This window comes from Silene latifolia, chromosome 1 (genome assembly GCF_048544455.1).
Source record: "Silene latifolia isolate original U9 population chromosome 1, ASM4854445v1, whole genome shotgun sequence".
In the NCBI taxonomy this organism is placed as follows: domain Eukaryota; kingdom Viridiplantae; phylum Streptophyta; class Magnoliopsida; order Caryophyllales; family Caryophyllaceae; genus Silene; species Silene latifolia.
In genome coordinates, this window is record NC_133526.1 from 193,347,080 (window position 1) to 193,359,142 (window position 12,063).

General features: G+C 35.1%; 1 protein-coding gene and 1 long non-coding RNA gene across 5 annotated transcripts in view; one reads left to right on the forward strand and one right to left on the reverse strand.

The window, feature by feature from the left end:
- LOC141614590 (uncharacterized) overlaps positions 1-12,063 on the forward strand; it is a 237,844-nt gene that overhangs the window by 80,784 nt on the left and 144,997 nt on the right. The window lies entirely within an intron of this gene.
- LOC141618982 (uncharacterized) lies at positions 5,797-7,341 on the reverse strand. The gene is made up of 3 exons (XR_012531561.1): positions 6,932-7,341; positions 6,482-6,816; positions 5,797-6,376 (listed from the first exon to the last, which is right to left on the reverse strand). It is a non-coding gene; the product is annotated as an uncharacterized LOC141618982 (long non-coding RNA).

Consider the following 12,063-nt stretch of genomic DNA (forward strand, 5'->3'; position numbering starts at 1 on the left):
ATAAAATAAGGCTCAACTCAAGGCCAAAGTCCACACGGTATATCGTAGTATAACTTAAGCTCCATATTATGAGAATCAATAGCACAGCACAATCTTAATTAATACGTAGTACCTCCATTATCTCCTAGCAACCAAACGAAAAGCCATTACTGCCAACCATTACCAAATCTAATTGTTTCCTTTACAAACTTATAGATTTCCAATCCTTGTGCTCAACCAATCATATATGTCATTCAAATCTACCCAAACCCATCTCACCAAAACCCCCCTCTTGACAATAAGATATATAATACGTACTTATATAATTGCAAACCGAAATAATGACAATCATCAGAAATTCACAATTACCATGTATAAATTGATATCATAAAACGATGACAAATAATGACACATACACATACAACCCCGAAAAATAATAAAAGTATTAGGGACGGTAATATCGTGTTACCTCGATAAAGAAAATAAAACTCAACCACGTCCTCGCATATGACGAAAATAGTTCACTAACTAATGGTCTTCATAATCAAAGTTGGTGTTGGGATGGAGTAGGCGCGAGGGCAATGGACATGTATGTAATTAAGCAAATTTGATGATCAATTATAGACCATGAACGAGCGAGAGTAAAAATAACAAAACAATTTAAGAAACTTCTCACATTTGTAAACATATCACAGAAAATAGATCTACCACTACTATCCATCACAATCACAGGATCTTATTAACATGTCCATACAACCATTTACTCACTCACTGATTTAGGTCACGAATTAGACCGATGAATTTAAACAATCAACAACATACTCATAATTCATATTTTAAATTATCAAAAATTGTTTGCACGATATAAATTCTGAAAACATATTTCCCAATAAAAGTAACAACATATGATCCATGACAACAACAACATTACTTCCATATCACACATGTGTTTAACATTTTAGCAACCATATCATTCAATTGTGTCCAGCAACTTAGTATAACTCATTTTCAGCAAAACAAAAGATATCGCATAAATAGCTTAAACATATACATTTGCCATCATATACTTTGTAGAACATTATCTATGATAAAAGATTAGCAACTTGAACAACTTCTCTGATTTGCACGATTTGAATAATTAGGCAACTCGTAGACTCAATTAAACGTAACTATAACGACTATCATTTAAACCAACGCATATCATGTGAATCATCAAAGGGTTATCCCATTATAATTGCCAACATAGTTATCATAAACAATCTTCATTAGAATATAATTGATAGCAACGACTCGAGAATATAGATATGTCAAATGTCGTGCTACACCAAACAGTTTCCTTTATATCACGCCCATACAATTGCAAGAATCACTTTAGCATTTTATGACAATATAATAACGAACATATCCAATAAGGAATAACAACACTGTTTATTATCATGTCATAGGTTTAGGTTCAACTGAAATAATTTAATGCGATGAAGGTAATAAATATAACTATGGGCACACAAACTCACATGAAAGACATTAGAACTCAGATGGCATACTACATGTGTGGACAGTTAAACATAAGTCATTACTACCATACATGTGTAAACATTTAAACATGATTAATATTATCATAAAACATTCATGCGGAAACAACAATAAATTGGCAACATCCAACTATCAGGTGCGATTCCATCTTTCCACCAACATCCGTAGCATATATTATCTATGCAAGAGAAAATAACGATGGTAACAATCAAGAAACATATATTAGAATATCTGGATTTAATGCTTACTTGCCACTAACTTTAATAAGATAAGACAACATAGGTATTTATGTACATATTCCGGCCATTACAGAGATTATGAACAACAAGAGACATTACGACATGACAACATCTAAGGTATGCAAACAACTGAACTCGTATAAACATGTCACCTTTGATTAAGAATCATATTCAGCTATTCAATTTCACACATACTATCATGCCAACAATGCTATAAACTAAACTTTAATTTTAATGAATATGCGTGCTACTATCATCATATAAGAACATTATAAATTCACATTAATAAGGCTCATGAAATAATCAAACAACTGTATGAAAACTCAACATAGAATTCACATCTTAAAAGTTATGATTCACGTTGTAACTTCCAAAAATCACGAATAAATAACCGTTCAACGAAAACTTGAGTTATATTACTTTTTATAACATACAGAGAGTTAATAATACGTGAGAAAAAGAATGAGATCCAAAGCTCAAGAATTCAATTTTTTTAAAGCATTTTAAAACTCCGTTGGTCCAAACAGCATGTAACAACAATTGGTCCGAAACTTGGGTCAGTTTGCAAAACTTACCTTTTAATATTGAAGTATCAAGAATTTTCGTGGCTTATCAATCTGAAAACACGTGCGAGTATTCTAATCACTCCAATTGGAATTATGCAGTAATCATGAGTACAATTAAATGAGAAATTTTACAAAATTGTTGGTCGAAACATAATTGTACAGGAACTTTCTGACCATAGACCACTAAAATGTTTATTACTCCTAACCGTATATCCTATGAACATGAAACCAACGCCAAATGAAAGCTAACTCACCAGGCTACCTCCCATAAAATTTTCATCCATAGGCGATAAACAGAAAACAAATGGCAGTAAGATCAATTAGAAAGTAAAATCATACAAAACGTGTTTCAGCACTAGGTCATTCATTTACTATGTCCCAAGCTCTTACAACCACACTATCGATACTAACCAATCCTAACTTAAATCTCACACTGTGTACCTTCGTAACATCTACCCCATAGAATCCCTTCGCATCTCGATCTACTCCTTATATCTAATCACGTTTGCTATGACTAGAAACATGCAATTCAATAGTGTTTCTCATTACTATCACAATACTATACTAGCATGGCTTCGGGATCACATAACCGCATATCACTAGACATAATAGTACTATCAACACATCATTCAACATCCATCCAGATAAATCTCATCAATTCGCAATTATTTTCACGCTCGCGATTACCACAATCCAACACTTCATTGATTATCAACTTGAACACGAAAAGTTTATTTCTCATCTCCACAACATCACATGATCACGCCATCATTCATACAAAATACTTACCGTAACGTTGTCCTGCAGCATGGTTAGAATATATGGGTCTCAAGGTGTACATCCACTCGATTATATCCAAGGTTTTCCTTCTAACTACCCCATTCACTCAAAGCTGAGAGGGCAAAAGAGCACGTATTAAGGGCGTCTTCTTAACCGCACTGTGAGCTCCTAACAGTTCTTACCCAGGGGTTCATTTTATTTAGACACATCCTATGTTCATTGGGTTCATTGGTTTAGGCCTGAGGATCGTTCTCTCTAATACCACTTTGTAACACCCCGATTTATGAAGGAGCCTTTAGCAAGACATTCCCTAATAAACCGGACTGTTACCATCTCGGTTTCCCGAGGTAGTGAATAACAAATTTAAACTCCAAGGCAAATTATACAATTACTTTAACTTAATTGTTACAAAACCTCTTTTACAACAAATTACAAAGAACTAGCATAAATAAAAGTGAAGGTCTTCTAAATAATGATCTAGCTACTAAGTCTTCTGATCCAGTGACTCACGCCCATCAAGCTCTCATCCTATCTCATAAACCTGTCAAGTCTGCTCCCCAATATTTGGATCATCACAGGTGTTCACGAATACACAGGGTCAACCACGAGGTTGAGTAGGGAATACAATGAAACAACAAAATATGATATGCATGCTCCTCCGTCACCTCCATCTCCATCTCAACTCATATCTCATCACCCGGAACGCTCGGCCATACCGATCCCCGACAGGCACAACAATCGACCGTCGTCGATATACCAGCTCAACAACTGAGGACACCAGGGCAAGTCCTGCAGAACCAGCCTGGGCCTTATCACAACATCACATCGTATCTCAACATCGTCACTACCACACCGTCCTCCAACTCCAATGCATATGAAATGCTCAGCAGAAATCAATGCAACACAATATGTATATCAATGAATGAAATCATGCCAGCTACCAAATGTTGTGATAACATACTCAACACGATCAATGCAATCATCCACATTCCAGTATATGAATCATAACATAAACCAACAACCACGTAACAAGTCAACGTTCACAGCTTGGTCATATGAAACACAACAAGTCAACACAATTTAACAACAACGCTGATAAGTCAAGTGTATTTCCCTACCTTTTCGCAATCCAAGCACACAAGCAATCAATTATGATCCTTCACATATCCATCACCTACATAACATAATTATGTATAATTACCACCTACTCAATCAAATAATCATGCACATAACCTAGACTCATCATAACTTAATAGGAATATCAACTTAAAGAACAAACACGATTTTTCCTGATTTTCCAGCACATGACAGACTCGGAATAAAATACATAACTAATTCCAGAAAAATCAAATTGATACAAGGCCAATTGGATTGGAACCCCATGAGTCTTAGCTACAAATTATATCTAACAAGGTTTTCTCAAATTCCAAACTTATCAAGGGTATTCAGACTGATTTCCAAAAACTGACAGAAACCGTCGCATAAAAAGTATTGATTCATAAAACGAGTTTAAAACATTATTTTGCAGTAATTCGAAATCCTATCATCATCTAGACTATACAAAGATGATGTATGAAGAAGCCTCATAACTGAGCCGACATAAAAATTAGGGTTTCAAATCATTTACCACAACCAAATCAGATTCGCGGACTTTTCAGCGACATGTTCATAAATAAATCACCTAGGACAAACCATAAAGAATTTGACTACGAGATTTTATATGCATAAACTAGACATCAAATAAATAGGACTCTCTTTTCAAACTTTTTGAAGACGAATACTTTAAAACAGTATAAACAATGGAATGAAATCGACTTACAAACAGGGAAATCGAATTAGGTTGGAATCGATGAGAAATCTTCAATCAAATGAAAGGCTCGACAATTGTTATTCCTCTCCCTCTCTCTAGGTTTAGAAATGGTTTTATGAATGATAAAATGAAATTAGAAATGACTCAACTGTTAAAAAAGGGGAGAGGGAGAGCGGCTCTTAGATTAGGTTTAGGGTAAATGGTGGTTACATGTTCCGGGTAAGACAAATGGTTTAAACGGGTATGGTAATTGGGTAAATGTAGATCGGTAAATGGTTGATACGATTCTTGACCCAAAAGACAAAATGTAATGTAGCCCGACTCAACATATACGATATAAACCCAACTTAATAACATTCACGATATTACGATGCAACCAAAATAAAATGTATAATAACTAATATATAATAATATCCGTTTAATCGATTATATAAAATACGGGGTATTACAGTCTTCCCTCCTTAAAATGAACTTCGTCCCGAAGTTCGCTCCCGTACTCAAACATAAAAAGGGGTATTGTATATCGTACATTCGGACATCACGCATTTCTAACACAGTTAACACACACTTTTGACACATCAATTAAATATAACAGACACGAAATGTTACACTACTATACTGTCACGTTGGTCTGTTGTTTACACTTTATACAAAGACAACAAGTTACAGTCCGTTACATTGTTGCCTTCATCATAACCAACGACACTTCTTTTAATCTCCATTTAAAAGAGGTTGTGTTAGGTATTTGAGATATCATTTCATTTGACTAACTTAAATCAATTAAGTTAAGTTAAAATTTTTAAAAGGTACCTAATTCACCCCCTCCCCCTCTTAGGTACTTCGGGATCCTAAACTCTTCAATAGTCAAACTAGAAAAATTATTACAGGCATATTTGAGTGGGCTTGGGTCTGAATTTGTAGCAAAGGCGACATCTTAAGAGATGTTGCATTTCTTTTGTGCAAGAAGAACCCTAATAAATATGATTTGATTGAGTAAATCATTACTTTGGAGGAGGGAAGAGGCGGAGAAGAGCTGGGATTCTCTTCATAACAAAATAAAAAGAAAGGAAGAGGGTTTCATTTCTAGAAAGGGAGACTATCGCCCTATAAACCCTTTTTCTTAAGCCCTTTGACCTATATTTGATGAATGTTTGCACTCTCTTAAGTTTTCTTCCTCAAGCTCTCACATTTTTTTCTTCATCGTTTAAGAGTTTATATGTATTAATGATCACGCATGAAAAGATACTACAATACAATGTGCATACGTTTAAGGGTTACTAGTAGCAAGGAACGTCAAAATTCAAGTTGCGAAATGGAACAAAGAAAAACAGTGGTCAAGATGGCATGAATTAACTCAATCTATACTTACGCTATAACAAATATTCCGCAAAACATGAAGGTAAGAGACGCTTGTTGAGAGGATTACCTGTTCATTAGTCCAACTGCCATCTCTAGCCATGTGACACACTCTGTATCACTCACAGACTTCCAATGATGAATAGAGAAAAGGAATCAAAATGAAATTTCATAATTAATATCTAGGACCTGGAAATCTGGGCTTTAAATCAACATACCAAATGCTTAATTTTCTTCTTTTTCTTATGTTCTGCTTGCATTTCTGCAGAATCAATGTAGACTGCTTCTCAAAGTTCATCGCTGAATCAACCTCTGACCCTCTTGGGACAATAGACGCACCATGCAGCCTGCTCAAGAAAGGATTTGGTATCTCCACTGGAAGCATCGACTCTACTTAGTACTGGTGGGAAGCCACCAGGCCCAGCACCAAAGGGGCAGACAACCCTTTGCCTAGAAGCAGTGCACATTCTTTTTGTGGGAATAGGATCAACATGTAGACTGTCGGTAGGCCATTTTAACGTTACGTTCAACAATGGGGTCCCATTCCTGGTCTCTGCACAGTGCTCATAAGCAACATCACCAACAAGACTAACAAGACTGTAACAAGTATACATAGATATTCAGCAAAATAGGGCAAAAGTGCAAAACTAACCAGGCAGGGTACCTACCTGTTACATCATGCCCTGATATATCAGCTTCCTCGTAATTATTCTTGCCTACTCTCTGCACAAGTTTGCAAAGAAGGCCCACAAAAAGAGAGTTTACACGAGCATAGGGAGTGCTAGGTTGGGACTACTTAGAACTTTGTGTTGTTACTATCTCGAGTACAAATGGAAGGGATTGGAAGAGTCCATACTTCACAGTCGGCCAAATGTGACATAATTAATTTTCTGTACATCTCCATTGCACCAGGAGGAATTGCATACAATAGATTTTCCTACAATAGAAAAAAGAAAAAGGAAAATAAGGTAGATAAATGGAGGCAATATTCCACAGCAAAATCAATATCAATATCACTACCCTAGTGCCTACAAAGACGCTCTTGTCCGAAATAGGGTAAAAGGGATAGAATCCCGCAACCTCTCCCATGTAAAAGGAAGTGCTAACCACTTTGATTTAGTTATTATTTAGTATATTACACCGTCAAGACAGAAGAAAATAATCTTTTCTGCTCTACAGCAGAAATACACGGACACAAAAACGCAGGGACGGAATGTCACCCAACACAAAGACAACGGCGTGAAATATATATGAAAACAGGAAAACCACAATATTCCAAGTAAAGAAACTATTCAATACAGTAAGAGCACATGCTTTTGCCGGGTTAAATTTACAATGACATATTGACATATAAAATTGACCACAATGGACATAAATTTGCATCATCAACAATCAATTGAACATATGCACAATTTAACAGCAAACTTTCACGGGCGCAAGACCAGAAGTACACCGTGCCTCCATGCATTTCAACCATCACTTTTATCTGCAAAGCAAGGAACACAAACATACCTCCGTAAAGTGATACTCCCAGGAAACATCTGGTAAGTCCACATAAAAAAATACATTCGCAAACCCAGGCACTCCACCATCTAAAAAAACGTTAGGGAAACCAATTAAACTGTAAGAAACTGAGAGCAAATCCATAAACAGCATGGTATTGTTTCCTTCTGGTAGACTGCAACACATCTTGAGACGCCTTATCCAGATTAAAAACATGCAACAAAGCGAGGACACTCTTCTAGGAAAACGAGACTCCATATAAATTAACAATGATGATCGTAAGAAGTAGATGATAACATGCACTCACGCAACAACAAATTGGGGAATTGGGGAATAGAAGATATCTTAGCACAGTCCAAAAAATCAAACAAAAGTACCAAACTATGCTTTCTTTTCAGAGTGACTGTTTTTAAATTCAACTTGTGTATGATATTAGACATGTTGTTTCCGATACTTTCAACCAGACCAGAGTAACATCAGTTTTTTTTTTTTTTGGTACGAACCAGAGTAACATCGGTTACTTTCTGCATTTCACATACATATCTTGTCCTCCTAGCCTAAACTGGATGAAGAATGATCAAAACTATCTCGGAACTGAAATTTCATTATTCTTTTAAGTTAGTACGTGAACCACACAATCGGACTGAAATTTCATTACGAGCTGAATCAAACAACTTGAATTTTAACAAGTCGAATCAGTAGAACAATTACACAAACACACAGTGATAGAAACTTTCATTAACAAGAAAGTTCTCATATACAAAAACACTAGCAGATTAGTAAAATGAATAACTACTTAACTTTCATAAAATTGAGACAACATTACAATTGATAACCCTAGACATAAAACTTAAACAACATTACAATAAACCCTAGACATCATTAAAAATGAATCATAAACCCTAGACATCAGGGCCTAAACACAACTACCCCATCCGGACGAACAACCACCCTTGACGAAACCAAAGTAGCAATACGAACAACGTAATCCACAAGTTCAGGCTGAGCGGAGTAAAGGAGACAAATCGGTGGAGAAGAATAAGTAAATGCAATGTCTGCAGCATCAGAATCAGTGACAAGAACTGAAGCTTGAACATTCAGTAAAGCAACATGGTGAGAGATTTGAGACTGAATTGCTATTATCTGGTTAATAGCATTCATATCATGCTTCTCCTGAGCAGTAGGTTGACGATATGTGTGGATATGGTTAAAAGTGTGGGCAATAAGCTCACACTCACAAACTGTAGATGTGAAGGGGTAGGGTACATGAGGTATGTCTCATAACATAAATAAAATTGAAAGTTGGGGAAGTTTGAACCAAAGCATCCTTCATAACATAAATAGAATTGAAAGTTGGGGAAGTTTGAACCAAAGCATTCTCTTGCTGCAAAAGGTCAGCAATGGCAACAAGACGAGGCTCAGCCATGGTGAAAACAATGCCTAAACATTGTGAGCTTATTGCCCGCACTCTTAACCATATCCACACATATCGTATATCGTCAACCTACTGCTCAGGAGATCCATGATCTGAATGCTATTAACCAGATAATAGCAATTCAGACTCAAATCTCCCACCATGTTACTTTACTGAATGTTCAAGCTTTAGTTCTTGTCACTGATTCTGATGCTGCAGACATTGCATTTGCTTATTCTTCTCCACCGATTTGCCTCCTTTACTCCGCTCAGCCTGAACTTGTGGATTACGTTGTTCGTATTGCTACTTTGGTTTCGCCAAGGGTGGTTGTTCGTCCGGATGGGGTAGTTGTGTCTAGTCCTAATGTCTAGGGTTTATGATTCATTTTTAATGACGTCTAGGGTTTATTGTAATCTTGTTGAAGTTTTAACGATGAAAAAGGGGGGAAATGATTGAAAAAGTTGGGAAAAGGATGGAATAAGATATACTGAAACTAGTTCTATTACCCGTGAAATTTACGGGGTTAGCTGTATTGTCACGTTGGTGGTGTTATACAATACCAGATTTGCGGTCGCACTGAGCCATGACAAAAAGGACTCGTAAGAATTTTTTTATCAATCTATACCTATACTGCCATAATATATCGTCAATATATTGTCAATATATATTTTCTACAATTTATTAAACGTTTGCCATGGATTATTAATATTTTGCCACGAATATTGTTACATTTTTTAGTGTTTTGTCACGATTATTGTTATTGTCTTCAATTTTGTTTAGCTATGTAATTAATTCAACCTAAAAAAAATTCAAAATAGAATTTTTTATATTTTTATTTGTGAACAATAATTTAAGGTAGATTGAATGGTTAGCATTATTTTGAAAGATTATGGTGAGAATTATATTTGTGTTTAATATGAGATATATTGGCTTTAATTTTAGGGTTTTTTGATAACTGCTACCACATGTAATTCAGATTTTACCAACTGCTACCAAAGTAAAATTTGTTTAAAAAATGCTACCAATATTGTTGGTTCGATTTAAAACTAACTACCAAATGAGCACGAACCTCCTATTTGCGCGTGAAAAGACAGTAATACCCCTATTTTACACTTTTCTCTCTCATATCAACCCATTATCCAAACTTATCCCCTTTACTCATATTCAAGCTAATTAACTTCTCATTTTACTTCCCAATTAAATTGAGGCTTTTAGAAATCAGCTAAATCGTCTCAATTTCTTATCCAAATCAGCTAAATCCCAAATTAATTAGGCTTTTCATCAAATCTGAAGAAGAGCAAAATCTCGCAACTTTGAGAATTCCTTCTTGTTCATTTCTACGGTTATCGTCTTATATTTAGCTTCTAATTTACAATATCAGCAAACTTCTTTTCCCATAAACAAAATCATAATCCAATCTCTTTCGTTATTAGTTCATAAACTCAATAATTAACGTCTACCCATTTCATTTCTAACCTTAATCTCAACTGGGTTTCCTTTCTTTTCCAAAATTGTTTCGCTACTAAACCATAATTCAATCATACGACGGCGATAATGACAGAGAGGAGGCAGAAGCTGAACCGGAAGCCGAAGATAACCCAGAAAACACTAGTACCAAACTCCCCAATTCATCGACTTAACTAACAAAGCTCACCCAAGATTGAAATTTGATCCAAACCTTTTCTCGAAATCAAAATTAAACTCTAATCAAACTAAACCCACAAAAAAAATCGATCAATAAGGGAGAATTTGAAGAGCTAATAGCTTTCAAAATTAGGGTTTTTAGCACCAATTTTTAGGGATTTTTAGGAAATAATCGATGTCGACCGTAGAGTAAAAACAAGGGAAATGATGTAAGAGGAGGAAAATCAAAAGGGAATATAGAAATAATTAAGGGATGAAAATTAGGGATTTTTAGTTTAATAAAAAGTGTGTGGACTAATGAGTTGGGGTTGGGAAAAATGAAGGAAAAATTACCAGAAATTGATATGAAAAAGATGAGATATGAATGAGAATGAGATTAATGGAATAAAGAGAGAGTGAGTGAGAATGAGAATTGAAATTGGTGGAAATTGAAAATGAATGAGATGTGTGATGAATGGATGAATTAGAAACACAAGGGAGGGGGTAAGGGCATTAAAAGAAGAAAAATAGAACTTAAGATAAGATTTTGAGATGGACAGCTGAGATCATCTCTATTTGCGTCCTAACCTCATTGGGTAGTTAGTTGTAAACCGAACCAACAATGTTGGTAGCAGTTTTTTTTAAAAAATTATGTTTGTAGCAGTTGGGAAAAAATGAGTTACTTGTGGTAGCAGTTATCAAAAAACCCTTAATTTTAAGTTTAATTTTTCTTAACAAATAAAAAGCAAATACTAATATTTATTGTGTTTTAATTAGTGTTTAATGTTATGATTTTTTCAATTTTTTTAAATAATAATGATGATGTGTCATGCTCTAATAGTCTTAAAGGTGAATGTTGAAAGCTAATATTTAGACTTGCCGGTTTTATATTATACTCTCTCCTATTCTAGATGAGTGTCCCATTGTAAATATGGCACAAGAATTAAGAAAGTGAGTTTAGACCACACAAAACAGACAATGGGACACTTATGTGAATAGACGGAAATGGAATTGAATTTGAACCACACAATACTTACCAAAAATGGACAATGGGACATTATTGTGAATAGACAGAAATGGACAATGAGACACTTATTTAGAATAGGAGGGAGTACTAGTTTTATGACCCGTGAAATTCACGGGTTCATTTCATATGTTTCGTGTTAGAAGTTTGCAAAGTGCACGTCTTGTCTCATTCATTTATTTAACTTTTTTTTAAAAGGGATATATTTTAATAAAAGTGGTACACATGATTGGGGT